We start from the raw sequence: 14,398 nt of genomic DNA, 5'->3' as shown, positions 1-14,398 counted from the left end.
CACAAGATAAGCTAATAGACCAAACTGAATTTGATTATCTTAAACCCACAACACCAAAAGTGGCATGTTTTTATAGTATCCCGAAGATACATAAAGGGTACCCACCTCTGAAAGGGCGCCCAATTGTCTCTGGGATAGGCAATCTTACACAGAGACCCAGTGAATATATTGACCAGATATTGCACCCCTTTGTGTATGCATTACCCTCCCATCTGAGGGATACTACGGATGTATTGAGGAGATTGGAGGGCCTACATCTAGGGGAGGGTACATATTTGGCCTCCCCAGATGTAGAAGCCCTCTACTCATCCATCCTTCACAGGGAGGGATGTAGGGCGACAGAATTCTTCCTTAGAACTAGAGGAGTTCAATACCAAGCCCACAATGAGTTTGTGATGCAGTTGCTAAAATTTGTTCTGACAAAGAACTATTTTTTGTTTGAGGGCGTGTCCTTCCACCAGCAGAGAGATACAGCGATGGGGAGCCCCTGCGCCCCCAGTTATGCTAACCTGTACCTCGGCTGGTGGGAGGACCAGTACGTTTTCACAGATGAGATGTCGTCATGGACCGGACACATTAACACATTAACATGTGGATCCGGTTCATTGACGACATTTTTCTCATCTGGACGTCCACAGAAGAATCATTCCACAAATTTTCATCAGTATTGAACACAAACGAGTTGAGATTGAGGTTCACACATACTATCAGCAAAACTGATATAGTGTTTTTGGACCTTAAGATCTAGTTGACTACTGATAACTCTGTGATGACGACTTTACATATTAAAGAGACTTCCACAAACACACTCCTTCAGTGGGGGAGTTGTCATCCTCCCCCACTGAAGAGAGGTATACCAACTGGTCAATATTTGAGGGTCCGGCACAATCCACGACAATTGAAGAATTTAAACAAAAAGCAGGGGAGTTGCACCGGAGATTGAGGGAGAGGGGCTACCCCAACAAAATCCTTAAAAGGGCATATACAAGGGCATTGAACAGTAACCAAGAATCCCTATTAAACCCCAGGCACGAGGAAAGATCCACTGACCCAGAAAGATAGGAGACATTAGGGGGAGAATTGAGAGTAATAGGTACCTTTGATGAAAAGGCAGAAGAAAAAAGACAGGTGTTGATGACACACTGGAACATTCTGCGATCGGATGCTACGATATCCGAATTTGTCCCAGAAGTGCCATCAATCACATACCGCCAGGGTAGAAACTTGAAAGACCGACTCACTCAAAGTTACCTTCCTCCATTAGCCCCCAAATCAACATGGCTATCAAATAGAGCCATAGGTATGCATACATGCGGATGATGTTCCGTGTGTAGGCATATAATAACAGGAAAAAGTTAAAAAGTCAAGTAACGGGTCAGGAATTTGAAATGAGAAGTTTTGCAAACTGCAATACGGAGGGGGTTGTGTATCTCCTAGCGTGCCTCTGTATGAAAAACTATGTGGGAAAAACATTCCGTCCCTTGAAAAAACGCATACAGGAGCACTTAGGGGATATCCTGCATAAAAGAAACACCCCAATTGCAGTACACTTCAAGGAATGTCATGAGGGCAATAACCAGGATCTGAAAGTCCAAGTGGTAGAAGTGGTGAGCGCCCCAGCCCGGGGAGGGAATTGGGACTGCACACTCCTACAAAAAGAAGCTGAATGGACATTCAAAATAGATTGTGTGAAACCTAAGGGGTTAAATGATTATATTGGATAAACCCTTGCCAGAGTCACTGGTAGAGAAGGGGGATTAAACTGGCAGAGTCACTGGTAGAGAAGGATCTGGGTGTACTTGTAGATCACAGACTACAGAATAGCATGCAATGTCAGGCTGCTGCTTCCAAAGCCAGCAGGATATTGTCATGTATAAAAAGAGGCATGGACTCAAGGGACAGGGACATAATACTCCCCCTTTATAAAGCATTGGTACGGCCTCACCTGGAATATGCTGTTCAGTTTTGGGCACCTGTCCATAAAAGGGACACTGCGGAGTTGGAAAGGGTGCAGAGACGCGCGACTAAACTAATATGGGGCATGGAACATTTTAGCTATGAGGAGCGATTAAAGGAGTTACAATTGTTTAGTCTTGAGAAGAGACGTTTAAGGGGGGATATGATAAACGTATATATATGTATATTAATGGTCCATACAAAAAATATGGAGAAAAACTGTTCCAGGTTAAACCCCCCCCAAAGGACGAGGGGGCACTCCCTCCGTCTGGAGAAGAAAAGGTTTAGTCTAAAGGGGCGACACGCCTTCTTTACCATAAGAACTGTGAACTTATGGAACAGTCTACCTCAGGAACTGGTCACAGCAGGAAAAATTAACAGCTTTAAAACAGGGTTAGATACATTCCTGGAACAAAATAACATTAATGCTTATGAAGAAATATAAAATCCCATCCCTTCCCCAATATAGTGCCACACCCCTACCCTTCAATTCCCTGATTGAACTTGATGGACATATGTCTTTTTTCGACTGTACTAACTATGTAACTATGTAACTGTGTAAGGATACTGGAAGGGACGTGCAATTCTTGATATTTGTGCAATATTCTGGCATAAAGTGAAACAGTGGCATATGTGCAATAGTCTAAGGGAGAGGGAAGCAGTGTTGGACATGAGACTGTGTGAATTGTATCTACATGTGCAATATCGGGACTGTGCGCAATTCATCAAGTAGACACTGCTGCTGTAATAATGGACTATGTGCAATACTATGAATAGCGGCTGATAGAGGAACATGTGCAATACAGAAGAGTATTAGTGCAATATATCCTGAGAGACCGGAATAACAAAGAGCGAGATAGTAGATGTGAGTACGAGTACCATCTATCTATATCCTGTATATCCGTTTATAATATCTGTGGAACAATCTGATGGCAGCCGAATATGGAATATAATATTTGGTTTACACTATTGATAATATTTTAAGGAGAATACTAATAAAAGGGATGTTTTAAAGTCTCTACAATTTTTAGATCACAGTATAACCATACACGGCTATTTGTACATCTTTATATTTAAAGGGGTATTCCAGGCAAAACCTTTTTTTATAGGATTAAGATTTTTTAATAGAAGTCATTTACAAATCTGTTTAACTTTCCGGAGCCAGTTGATATATATAAAAAAAAGTTTTGGCCTAGAATACCCCTTTTATTGTTTCAGAAAGACATGACTTTGCATATAGCACTGAATATTGTCACCTAAAACAAAATGGCTGCCTGCTCATGTGACCCATGACCTTTATGTTAAAAAAAATATCTTAAGCACAGTAGAGTGCTCTACCATTGTGCAAAGAAACATACGTTTTTTAATTAACAGTGTACATATTACACACATTTAAAAAAAATTGTGCATTAATATTAATGCTATATACAGTGACCCCTCAACCTACGATGGCTTCGACATACGATCATTTCAACATACAATGGCCTCTCAGAGGCCATCGCATGTTGAAGGCAGCATCAACATATGATGCTTTTGTATGTCGGGGCCATCGCATAAACAGCTATCCGGCAGCGCAGACTGCTTCAGCGTTTAAGGTGCCCCGTGTGGTCTGGCGACGATCACTTACATGTCTCTCCATGGTCGTCATCATGTCACCGGGCATGCCGTCCCGTCATCCAAAAGGAGCGGCGTGCGTAGCAACATGATGATGGCGATAAGGAACGACGATCCCAGGCAGCAGAGACACTCTGGAGCGGCGGGGACACCATGGGGACGCGGTGACAGCGACATCCAGGGCAGCGGTGACAGTCCGGAGCAGCGAGGACCGGTTAGTATACCTTCCTATATTTAACATTGCACAGATCCCTCAACATACGATGGTTTCAACAAATGATGGTTCATTTGGAACGAATTACCATTGTATGTTGAGGGACCACTGTAAAGGTTATTGGCGAGCGGTGGCCATATTGATTTTGCAAATGAACCAGCTTTAAAGGGGTTAAGATAGGGGATAGGGGATAAGATGCCTGAACACAGGAGTCCCACCGCTTGGGAACCCTGGGATCTTGCACGCGGCACCCCGTTTGTAATCAGTCCCCGGAGCGTGTTCGCTCAGGGTCTGGTTACCGGCGACCACAGGGCCGACAGCGTGTGACGTCACGCCTCCGCCCCATGTGACCTCACACTCCGCCCCTCAATGCAAGTCTATGGGAGGGGGCGGGACAGCTATCACTCCCCCTCTCGTAAGCTTGTATTGAGGGGTGGAGCGTGACGTCACACGGGGATGGAGGCGGGACGTCACATGCCGTTGGCCCTGTGGTCGCCGGTAATCAGACCCGGAGCGAACACGCTCCAGGGACTGATTACAAATGGGGTGCCGCATGCAAGATCACGGGGGTCCCGAGCAGTGGAACTCCCGCGATAAGGCATCTTATGCCCTATCCTTTAGATAGGGGATAAGATGTCTAAGCACAGGAGTACCCCTTTAACAACCTTGGTACAGGAGGTCACGATGAACATGTGTGCCAAATTATACGTGATGCTAACAAACAGTTTCAGAGAAGAAGATGTTTGTAGAATATTGTGCGATTCAATATGGCGGCCACACCATGTGATCAAAAGTCTTATAATTAACAAATCGGACTACACACAACAGTACTACCACATACAGCCATTTATAGATCTGTAGCGGTTCCAGAGAAGAAGATTTTTGAATATTGTGCAAAATTGGCACAAAAACCAAGTGCAACTTCGTTGCTTGGCCACCTTAAAAAGAGAGAGAAAATAAATATGGGACCTCATCTGACTCTGCAGCAGATGAAATGTGGGTCAGCACATCGCACCCCGGTCTATGTTATTTCTTATTATTATTGATAATTTAATTTCTAAGTACTGAGGACTCGGAGAATCAAAGAGGATTGTAAAGATCGAGGACGTTGTATGTTATGTGAGGGAACACATAAAAAACTGCAAAAATACTCTTCTGCAAGGTTCTTGTACACAGCGACAATGCTGGAGATCTAAGGACGACAGATAATATGGAGGTCATCGAGATCACATTGCTTTTTTCAGTTTTGAAAAGGCCTGTGAAAAACAAAAGAAGCGATCTGATTGGTTGCTATGGACAACTCATCAACTTTTCTTCCGGACAGGTTCTGATAAATCTCCCTCATAGTCTATGGGTCTGTTCACATGGCAGAATTTCTGTGCGGAATTCTGGCGTCCGCAAAAACATTGGACCTCTTCTGCATTCTGAGTCTTGTCTTATAATTTTACAAAATTCTGTAAGTCAGTGGGGCTTAAAGGGGTACTCCGGCCCTAAGACATTTTATCCCCTATCCAAAGGATAGGGGATAAGGTGTCTGAGCGCCGGGGTCCCACCGCTGGGGACCCCAGCAATCTTGCATTCGGCATCCACCCAACTCACAAACTGCCGGGTGCTGACCACGGGGCCGGAGTATCGTGATGTCACGACTCTGCCCCCCCCCCGTGTGACGTCACGCCCCGCCCTGGCTATGCAAGTCTATGGGAGAGGGCGTGATGCGAGTGGCTTGTACCTTTTGACGTGGCGAGTGGGCTTGTACCTTTTGATCGAAATGTTTACTAACAACCTGTTAGTTTTTGAAATTATGCTGAGAAGCAATTAGATCAAAATGCAAAATTGTGGATGTGCCATGTCTGTTTTTTCTACCTGGATGCACAAGTTCTGATAAATCTCTCCCTATTTACCCCCCTTTATAAGCATACTGAGGAATCCTGCAGCATTCTGAAGGAAACTTTGCAGAAAATTCTGCACAGATTCCGCACGGATTCCATGCAAATTCTATGGGAAAATTCTGTAAAGTGAATGTGGCAGTTCTGCTGAAATTCCTCCATGTGAACATACCCTAAGTCTAAATCTATGACAACGGAATGTCCATGCGGAACTCCGCAGGAATATTCCACACGGACATTCCACTGCAGCAGAGTCCTATTGATTTCAATGGGATTCTGCTGCACGGTGCACATGGCAGAAATCCTGATTCCGTCCGCAGAAACAATAGATATGCCTACTTTTTCCTGCGGATTACTGTCTATGAGATGGTGCCTTTTCTTAGCGCCCACTGGATCATTCAAATGTGAGGAGTGCCCGGCCACGTTTTCCCAGCGGACATTTTGCTTATTTTTGGCTGTGTGAGCCCAACCTACTAAAGAAGCCCTTAACTTTTAATCCAAACTTTTACTGTATGTTTGGGAAAGGTTACGGTGTTCAGATGCCTTTACATCCATACCAAATTCAAATTTACTTTTTACTTTTTTTACTTTTGGGGTTGTCACATCAGAACTTTCTTGGAGGTCCACAGTTTGGAGACCACAGCCACTGAGAAATATTATAACTGTCAGGGCATGCTGGGAATTGTAGTTTCGCAACATCTGGATGTCCACAGTTTGGAGACCACTGCTGCTGAGAAATATTATAACTGTTAGGGCATGCTGGGATTTGTAGTTTTGCAATATCTGGATGTCCACAGTTTGGAGACCACTGCCATAATGCAATACCATGGCTATCCAGGCATGCTGGGAGTTGTAGTTTTGCAACAGTGGAGGTCCACAGTTTGGAGACCACTGCTGATGAGCAATATTCTGCTGTCTGGGCATGCTGGGAGTTCTAGTTTTGCAACATTTGAAGGTCTACAGTTTAGGGACCACTGCCATTGAGCCATATTATGGCTCTCTGGGCATGCTGAGTGTTGTAGTCTTTCAACAGCGGAGGTCCACAGTTTGGAGACCACTGCTGATCACTAATATTCTGCTGTCCGGGCATGCTGGGAGTTGTAGTTTTACAACATCTGGATGTCCACAGTTTGGAGACCACTGCCATAGAGCAATGTCATGGCAGTCCAGGCTTGCTGGGAGTTGTAGTTTTGCAACAGCTTGAGTGCCCCAGGTTAGGAAAGACTCTTTTACAGTGTTTGGGTGTCTGTACGTCGCTTTAGGTTGTTTGTGAGTAGAGATGTCGCAAATTGTTCGCCGGCGAACAGTTCCCGGCGAATTTAGCATGCTCGCGTTCGCATCGCCGGGCGAACATATGTGAAGTTCGATTCGCCCCCTATACTTTAACATTGCGGTAAACTTTGACCCTGTGAGTCAGAGTCAGCAGACACATTACAGCCAATCAGCAGCAGTCCCTCCCTTCCAGACCCTCCTACCTCTTGCACGGACGCCATTTTACCCTCATTCAGCATGCTGCAGGCTTAGGAAGTGGAGGGACAGAGAAGCTGCTCTTGCTGTATAGGGAAAGCGATAGCTAGGTTGCTGCTAGGTGGTGTATTCAGGGTCCAGTTTACTCCTAAAGCACTAGTGTAACATCTGCTTTAACCTCTTAAGGACCCATGATGTATGCATACGTCATGAGTCCCGGTCCTGCGATATAACGCGGGGTCACACGGTGACCCCGCATCATATCGCGGCGGGCCCGGCGTCATAGTGAAGCTGGGACCCGCCTCTAATAGCGCGCGGCACTGATCGCTGTGCTGCGCGCTATTAACCCTTTAGCCGCGCACTCAAAGCTGAGCCGCGTGGCTAAAAACGAAAGTAAAAGTGCCCGGCTAGCTCAGGGAGCTGTTCGGGATCGCCACGGTATAATCGCGGCATCCCGAACAGCTGTAGCACAGGAGGAGGTCTTCTTTCCTTCTCCTGCGCTGTCCGATCGCCGAATGAATGCTTCAAGCCTGAGATCCAGGCTTGAGCATTCAATCGCCGAAAACACTGATTGATCCATTCCTATGGAGATGGATCAATCAGTGTAAAAGATCAGTACATGCAATGTTATAGCCCCCCCTATAGGAGCTATAATACTGCATAAGAAAAGTGTAAAAAAATCATTAACCCTTTCAATTATCCCTTCCCCTAATAAAAGTTTGAATCACCCGGCATTTCCAAAAATAAAAAAAAACATTATGTAAATAATAATAAAAATAAACATATGTGGTATCGCCGCGTGTGGAAATGTCCGATTTATAAAAATATACCGCTTTTTAAACCGCTCGTTCAATGGCGTACGCGCAAAAAAATTCCAAAGTCCAAAATAGCGCATTTTTGATCACTTTTTATACCACAAAAAAGTGAATAAAAAGTGATCAAAAAGTCTGATCAAAACAAAAATGGTACCGCTAAAAACTTCAGATGACGGCGCAAAAAATGAGTTCTCAAACCGCCCTGAACACAGAAAAATAAAAAAGTTATAGGGGTCAAAAGATGACCATTTTAAACGTATAAATTTTCCTGCATGTATTCATGATTTTTTTCGGAAGTGATACAAATTCAAACCTATACAAGTAGGGTATCATTTTAACCGTATGGACCTACAGAATAAAGATAAGGTATCATTTTTGATAAAAAATGTACTGCGTAAAAATAGAAGCCCCCAAAACTTACAAAATAGTGTTTTTTCATCAATTTTGTCGCACATTGATTTTTTTTCCCGTTTCACCGTAGATTTTTGGGTAAAATGACTAATGTCATTGCAAAGTAGAATTAGTGACGCAAAAATTAAGCCATTATATATAATTTTAGGTGAAAATTTTTAAGAGTTATGATTTTTTAAAGTTAAGGAGGAAAAAGCCCGGGTCCTTAAGGGGTTAAGGACAGCACTCAAAAAAGCCCTTTTTAGGGCTCAAATATCAGCCCGTGTGTCTTGCAACAGCTGGAGGCACCCTGGTTGGGGACCACTGCTTAAAAGGGGAACTCCGCTGCCAAGATTTTTTTGCTCATTGTCACACTAGTGCAAATCATATTTGGTGTGACAGTTGTGCAAATTGTAAAAATTTGCACAACTGTCACAAATTTTCCAGCCAGGTGTACATGCCTAATTTTTCTGTCCTCTGCTGCTGCACTTTTTCTGGTGCTGCAATTTTTCTGGCCGCTGCTACAGCTGCGACAATACCCAATTTTTCATCCATGTGTACATGCCTAGTTTTTCTGGTACACTCTGCTGACATCTCTGTCCATTTTAGCAACCGTGGATATTACATGTATGCTAAGGGTAGCATGGTGGCTCAGAGGTTAGCACTGCTGCCTTGCAGCACTGGGGCCTTGGGTTCGCGAACCGAAAATGTTATGTTCGCGACATCACTATTTGTGAGTCTTTTTTTTTTGTTGTTTACCTACCTTGTTAGCTCCCCGACCCTCCACGACATTTCTAATCAATTTGTTCTAGCTTTGTTCCAAACTCCACAAAGCTCTCTCTCTATATACCGTACTACTTTCTATTTAAATTATATCTGAATCACTTGCGGATGAATAATTGAAAAAGAAACCCTTTTAAATTAAGCACCTGCTGAGTGAAAAAAAAAAGAAGGAAGAAAAAAAATACAGAAGAAAATAATTCTAGCGGGTAAGGTTTTTTTTTCCAGCTTGCAGAATGCCTAATTGCTTTGTTAATGCTTATTTAATGTACTGTAGATCAGTTAAATGGAGTGAAAAATTACAAAAGAGGATTAATGATTGCAATTAATCTTTAGAAATCAAATACATTTGATAAGGTACATTCTGAGCGTCTGCCACCTTCGCCGCTTCCTGTCAGTATAAGAAAAGCCGCGCGCTCTCATCGAGCAGGAAAAGCTAGGCCCGGATCACAAACTGGAGGGCCAGAGTGAAACCTGATCCTGCCGAATGCTGCAGAGCAAATAACCAGGTGCCATGACAAAGGACATATGTTTAGGACAGTGTTTTCCAAACAGTGCGTCTCCGGCTGTGGCAAAACTACAACTCCCAACTTGCCTGGACAGCCTTCGGCTGTCCAAGCATGCTGGGAGTTGTAGCTTTGCCACAGCTGGAGACACATTGATTGGTAAACACTGTCTTAGGAAAACCGCTATCCAGAACACTGTCTTGTCCCTGCAGTTATGGCCTGTGTGTCTCTGTGCCGAGACAAAATACAGGAAGTGAAGTGTGGTTGGGACAAGCGGGGCTCTGTACACTGAGGACAAGCAGGGCTCTGTACACTGAGGACAAGCAGGGCTCTGTACACTGAGGACAAGCAGGGCTCTGTACACTGAGGACAAGCAGGGCTCTGTACATTGAGGACAGGCAGGGCTCTGTACACTGAGGACAGGCAGGGCTCTGTAAACACTGAGGACAAGCAGGGCTCTGTACACTGAGGACAAGCAGGGCTCTGTACACTGAGGACAAGCAGGGCTCTGTGCACTGAGGACAAGCAGGGCTCTGTACACTGAGGACAAGCAGGGCTCTGTACACTGAGGACAAGCAGGGCTCTATCCACTGAGGACAAGCGGGACTCTGTACACTGAGGACAAGCGGGGCTCTGTACACTGAGGACAAGCGGGGCTCTGTACACTGAGGACAAGCGGGGCTCTGTACACTGAGGACAAGCGGGGCTCTGTATACTGAGGACAAGCGGGGCTCTGTACACTGAGGACAAGCAGGGCTCTGTACACTGAGGACAAGCAGGGCTCTGTACACTGAGGACAAGCAGGGCTCTGTACACTGAGGACAAGCAGGGCTCTGTACACTGAGGACAAACAGGGCTCTGTGCACTGAGGACAAGCAGGGCTCTGTACACTGAGGAAAAACAGGGCTCTGTACACTGAGGACAAGCAGGGCTCTGTACACTGAGGACAAGCAGGGCTCTGTGCACTGAGGACAAGCATGGCTCTGTACACTGAGGACAAACAGGGCTCTGTACACTAAGGACAAGCAGGGCTCTGTACACTGAGTGTGATGTCCCAGTACAGGACATGGTCCGGTACTACCTCTAGGCCCTGTCAGGTTGAGTCCCTCAGTGACCTGGGGGCTCCCCTGAAGGGACTCCCCCTGTTGGTTTTATAAAGGTATGTGTATCATTTTATGCTTAGACAGGATCCCTATGTATAGATTCTTGGATTTTTGGAGTGTGTGTTGAAGGAGGGAGGGGCACAATTTTTTTCAGCTGTATAGCAAGGATATCAAAGACGTATATATAGAAACAGTAGGGGCCTCCTCCATCTCTGCAGCTGCTGTTATGGCTCCATGCAAAACAGAACCATCTTGTCAATGAGCCCTTATAGTGTATGAAAAGTCATCCTATTCTGGGCTTGCACACCATGTACACTCATAGGATCATATGGAGTGTAGCACACATCTCCAATGTGGCTCGTGATCTGAGGCGGAGGCCTCCACCTTCAGTATATCCTGGTTGACGTCCATCATACTTTTCTTCTCCAGTAAGGTTTTCTGCCACACCTACACCAGTCTTGATTTTATTAGTCTCCACAAGCTATAAAAATGTTTCATGGACGGAAGATTAAATTCCCACAGATGTTCATAGGTGCCCGGGACATTGGTCTGGCTAGGATTTGTTTTTTTCCACTGTTCCATTGGGATCCGACCACAGCTTAAACCATGACCGGAAGCTACATTTTATTCCCCATCCAAGTCAAAATAGTTATTGATGTAGAGAAATGCGGTCTGTATACAATATACATAAAAAGAAGTTACATATATGGTTATGCAGAATTGATAACTGGTAGAATCAATATTATATTAGTTGCTTTTACAAATATGTAAATAACATGGTCGAGTCGAAAAGCTAAAGCCTAGAATTACCTTTAGATACATAGAAAAAGAAGATCCAGCTTTCGGACAAATAAAGCCAATGTGTGAATGAAGTGTTTTGGGTGCTTCCATGCATCCAAAATGCGTCACTGATATACTTAATGTTTTTCTAAATGAATCAATAAAGCACTGACATTTTTATTTTTTCTGGGAGCTGGATTCTCTTTCCCTGTGTCTCTGTTGTATTGCCTCATTGGTTCAGAGGCTTTTCCTGTCCCCATGTATATGAAGCCCTATTGAAGACGGGACACTGGAAGTAGGTGAATAGTGCTGGTGTACCGATTACACCTTCCCAGGCCCTGCATGGTGAACTCTGGTCAGTTAGGAGCTACAGGCCTGGGCCAATCAGCAGCTGAGGCTGGGTATTTGATACCTCCTTAGCCTTCTGGATGCACTCTTGATTTGCTTGAATTTTAGGTTTTCTTCTGATTTTAGTCTTGTTTGTTTCAGTTCTCGCTTGTTACTTTGAGATAGCCATGGCTTTGTAGTTCTGACCAGTTTGTTTCGATTTTTGGCCTAGTGCTGTTTGTCATGTGATCTGTCTATATTTATGGTAGGTTTTATCCTGTCTAGCTTGTATTTGTACCTGAACCTGTTTCTTGACTCATATTCAGACCTGAAAAAAGAGTGATCTGGCAACTTGAGACTCGAGCTGCCCAAATAACACCTATACCCACGATGCCAAAAAATGGGAAATAGAATACAGAAATTGGGGCTCAGAGTGGTGAATATTAGGATAACATATGTTTATTTCAGTATATAATGTATAAAGTTAGTATACTTGTGAAGTGTGAATCACAGGGCCCTTGTAAATCAACAGAAACACAAAATGGTTGTTCAATGGTTAATACAATAAAATTAAAATCATGGCAAATAAAAAGGGTTATTACAATAAAATATGGCTTTTAAAACACATAAAATAATCCTTTAAATAAATGTCCACACATCTATAGGAATGAAAGCAATGGTTTAGCGATTTGTAAAAATGCAGTGATTTCTCTGATAGCCTTGGTTCGCTATTTCCACAATTATTTTGCATCCAGTTAGAATAAATAGTAAATGTCTTGAATAAAGAATGCAGCGATTTGTGCAAAGTTAGTTAGTGGCAATTGTATCAATTGCCTTTAGAATGTAACAAATCTGGATCCTCTATGCAGAGGGCTCGCTGTTGGAGACACAGCCGTCTCCCAATAGTGCAGCGGCAGTGTTAAGTTCAATAAGAACAGCGCTTTAAAAGTGTAGTCAGAATGGGTACCTTCTGTAGATTGCGCTGATCGCCGGACGAGTCCCAGTCCCTGGGCAGAGGGTGCGCTGCTAGAGACTCGGCCGTCTCAGATGTGCAGCAGCAGCAGTGGGCTCAGTCGTTGGATACTGCAGCGGTTCTCCGTTGTATTCTTGTGGAAAAGGTTGATGTGCCACTTGGATTGCTTGTGGTTGGTGGTTGAAGCTGGACGCGTTTCAGGTCCTCCTTAGGACCTTTCTTCCGCAGCTAAACATATGTTATCATTGTGGAAATAGCAAACCAAGCCTATCAGAGAAATCACTGCATTTTTACAAATCGCTAAACCATTGCTTTCATTCCTATAGATGTGTGGACACTTATTTAAAGGATTATTTTATGTGTTTTAAAAGCCATATTTTATTGTAATAACCCTTTTTATTTGCCATGATTTAAATTTTGTTGTATTGAACATTGAACAACCATTTTTTGTTTCTGTTGATTCACAAGGGCCCTGTGATTCACACTTCACAAGTATACTATCTTTATACATTATATACTGAAATAAACATACGTTATCCTAATATTCACAACTCTAAGCCCCAATTTCTGTATTCCTATTCAGACCTGTTTGTGTATTTTACTCTGCCACAGTATAGGTCCTGATCCATTGCTTCTTTTGCTTTGCCCCTGACCTGGTGTGTTTCTGTGTTTAGTCTTGTATCAGTTCCTGTACCAGTGTATCCTGATCTTTATAGTGTCCTGACTTTAGTTACCTGTTCACTCACCTTTATTCCTGGTAACCCTGCTGCTACACATCTTGCTGGTAATCTGTTTGTCATTACTCTCATACCTAACATATTATTTTTGTTCCTGAGGCTTTAAGTCAATACTTTACCTACTTGCCATTATATCTTCCTGATACCTGTTACTACACCACTATTACACCACCTGTTACTACCACACTATTCCCTGCCTGACATGACAGCTGGCTTTCTATTTCTGTGATGCACCTGAATCGCACCGCATTGCAGCTACTGAACGCGAACAGTGTTGCTTGTAACCCACACGTTTTCAAGACCAACTTTTGAGTCGCAGAACAACCACATTCACTTTCATTAGCTGCAATGCAGTCACACAACATTGTTATATTTGCTTATATGATCTGTGTAGTGCCCAAAGTTTCCATGTAGCTCTATTTTTACCTTAATAAAGTAAAGATTTATGGCTCTTGGAACCCAAGGGGGAAAAATCAAAAGTGAAAAAATTTTAATTGGTCCAGTCTTGAATGGGTTAATAAGTAGGAGTAAGTAAGTAAGATGACAAGCGGGAAGTATTCTCTAATTTATTTTCCTACCTAGAACAATGGAGCTTCTTTAGCAAAAGTCAACATAAGCCCCACTTTCTGGTATTGATTTGCAATGTCATAAATTGTCATCATGGGTCATGTATAAAAGTCAAGGTCCCAGCGTTCATCAAGTTTTGCTCGTAACGTTGTTCACTGAAGTTTCACATATAAGGGTTTACAGTATGCGTTTTGGCAAACACTTTGCCTCCCTCAGCCATCTAACCAGCTAGGACCTTGACTTTTCTACATGTACCTTCCTTCTTTTGCACCATCGGCAATGG

This window comes from Hyla sarda, chromosome 3 (assembly GCF_029499605.1).
Source record: "Hyla sarda isolate aHylSar1 chromosome 3, aHylSar1.hap1, whole genome shotgun sequence".
Taxonomy (NCBI): Eukaryota; Metazoa; Chordata; class Amphibia; order Anura; family Hylidae; genus Hyla; species Hyla sarda.
Note: the sequence above shows the minus strand (reverse complement) of the source record.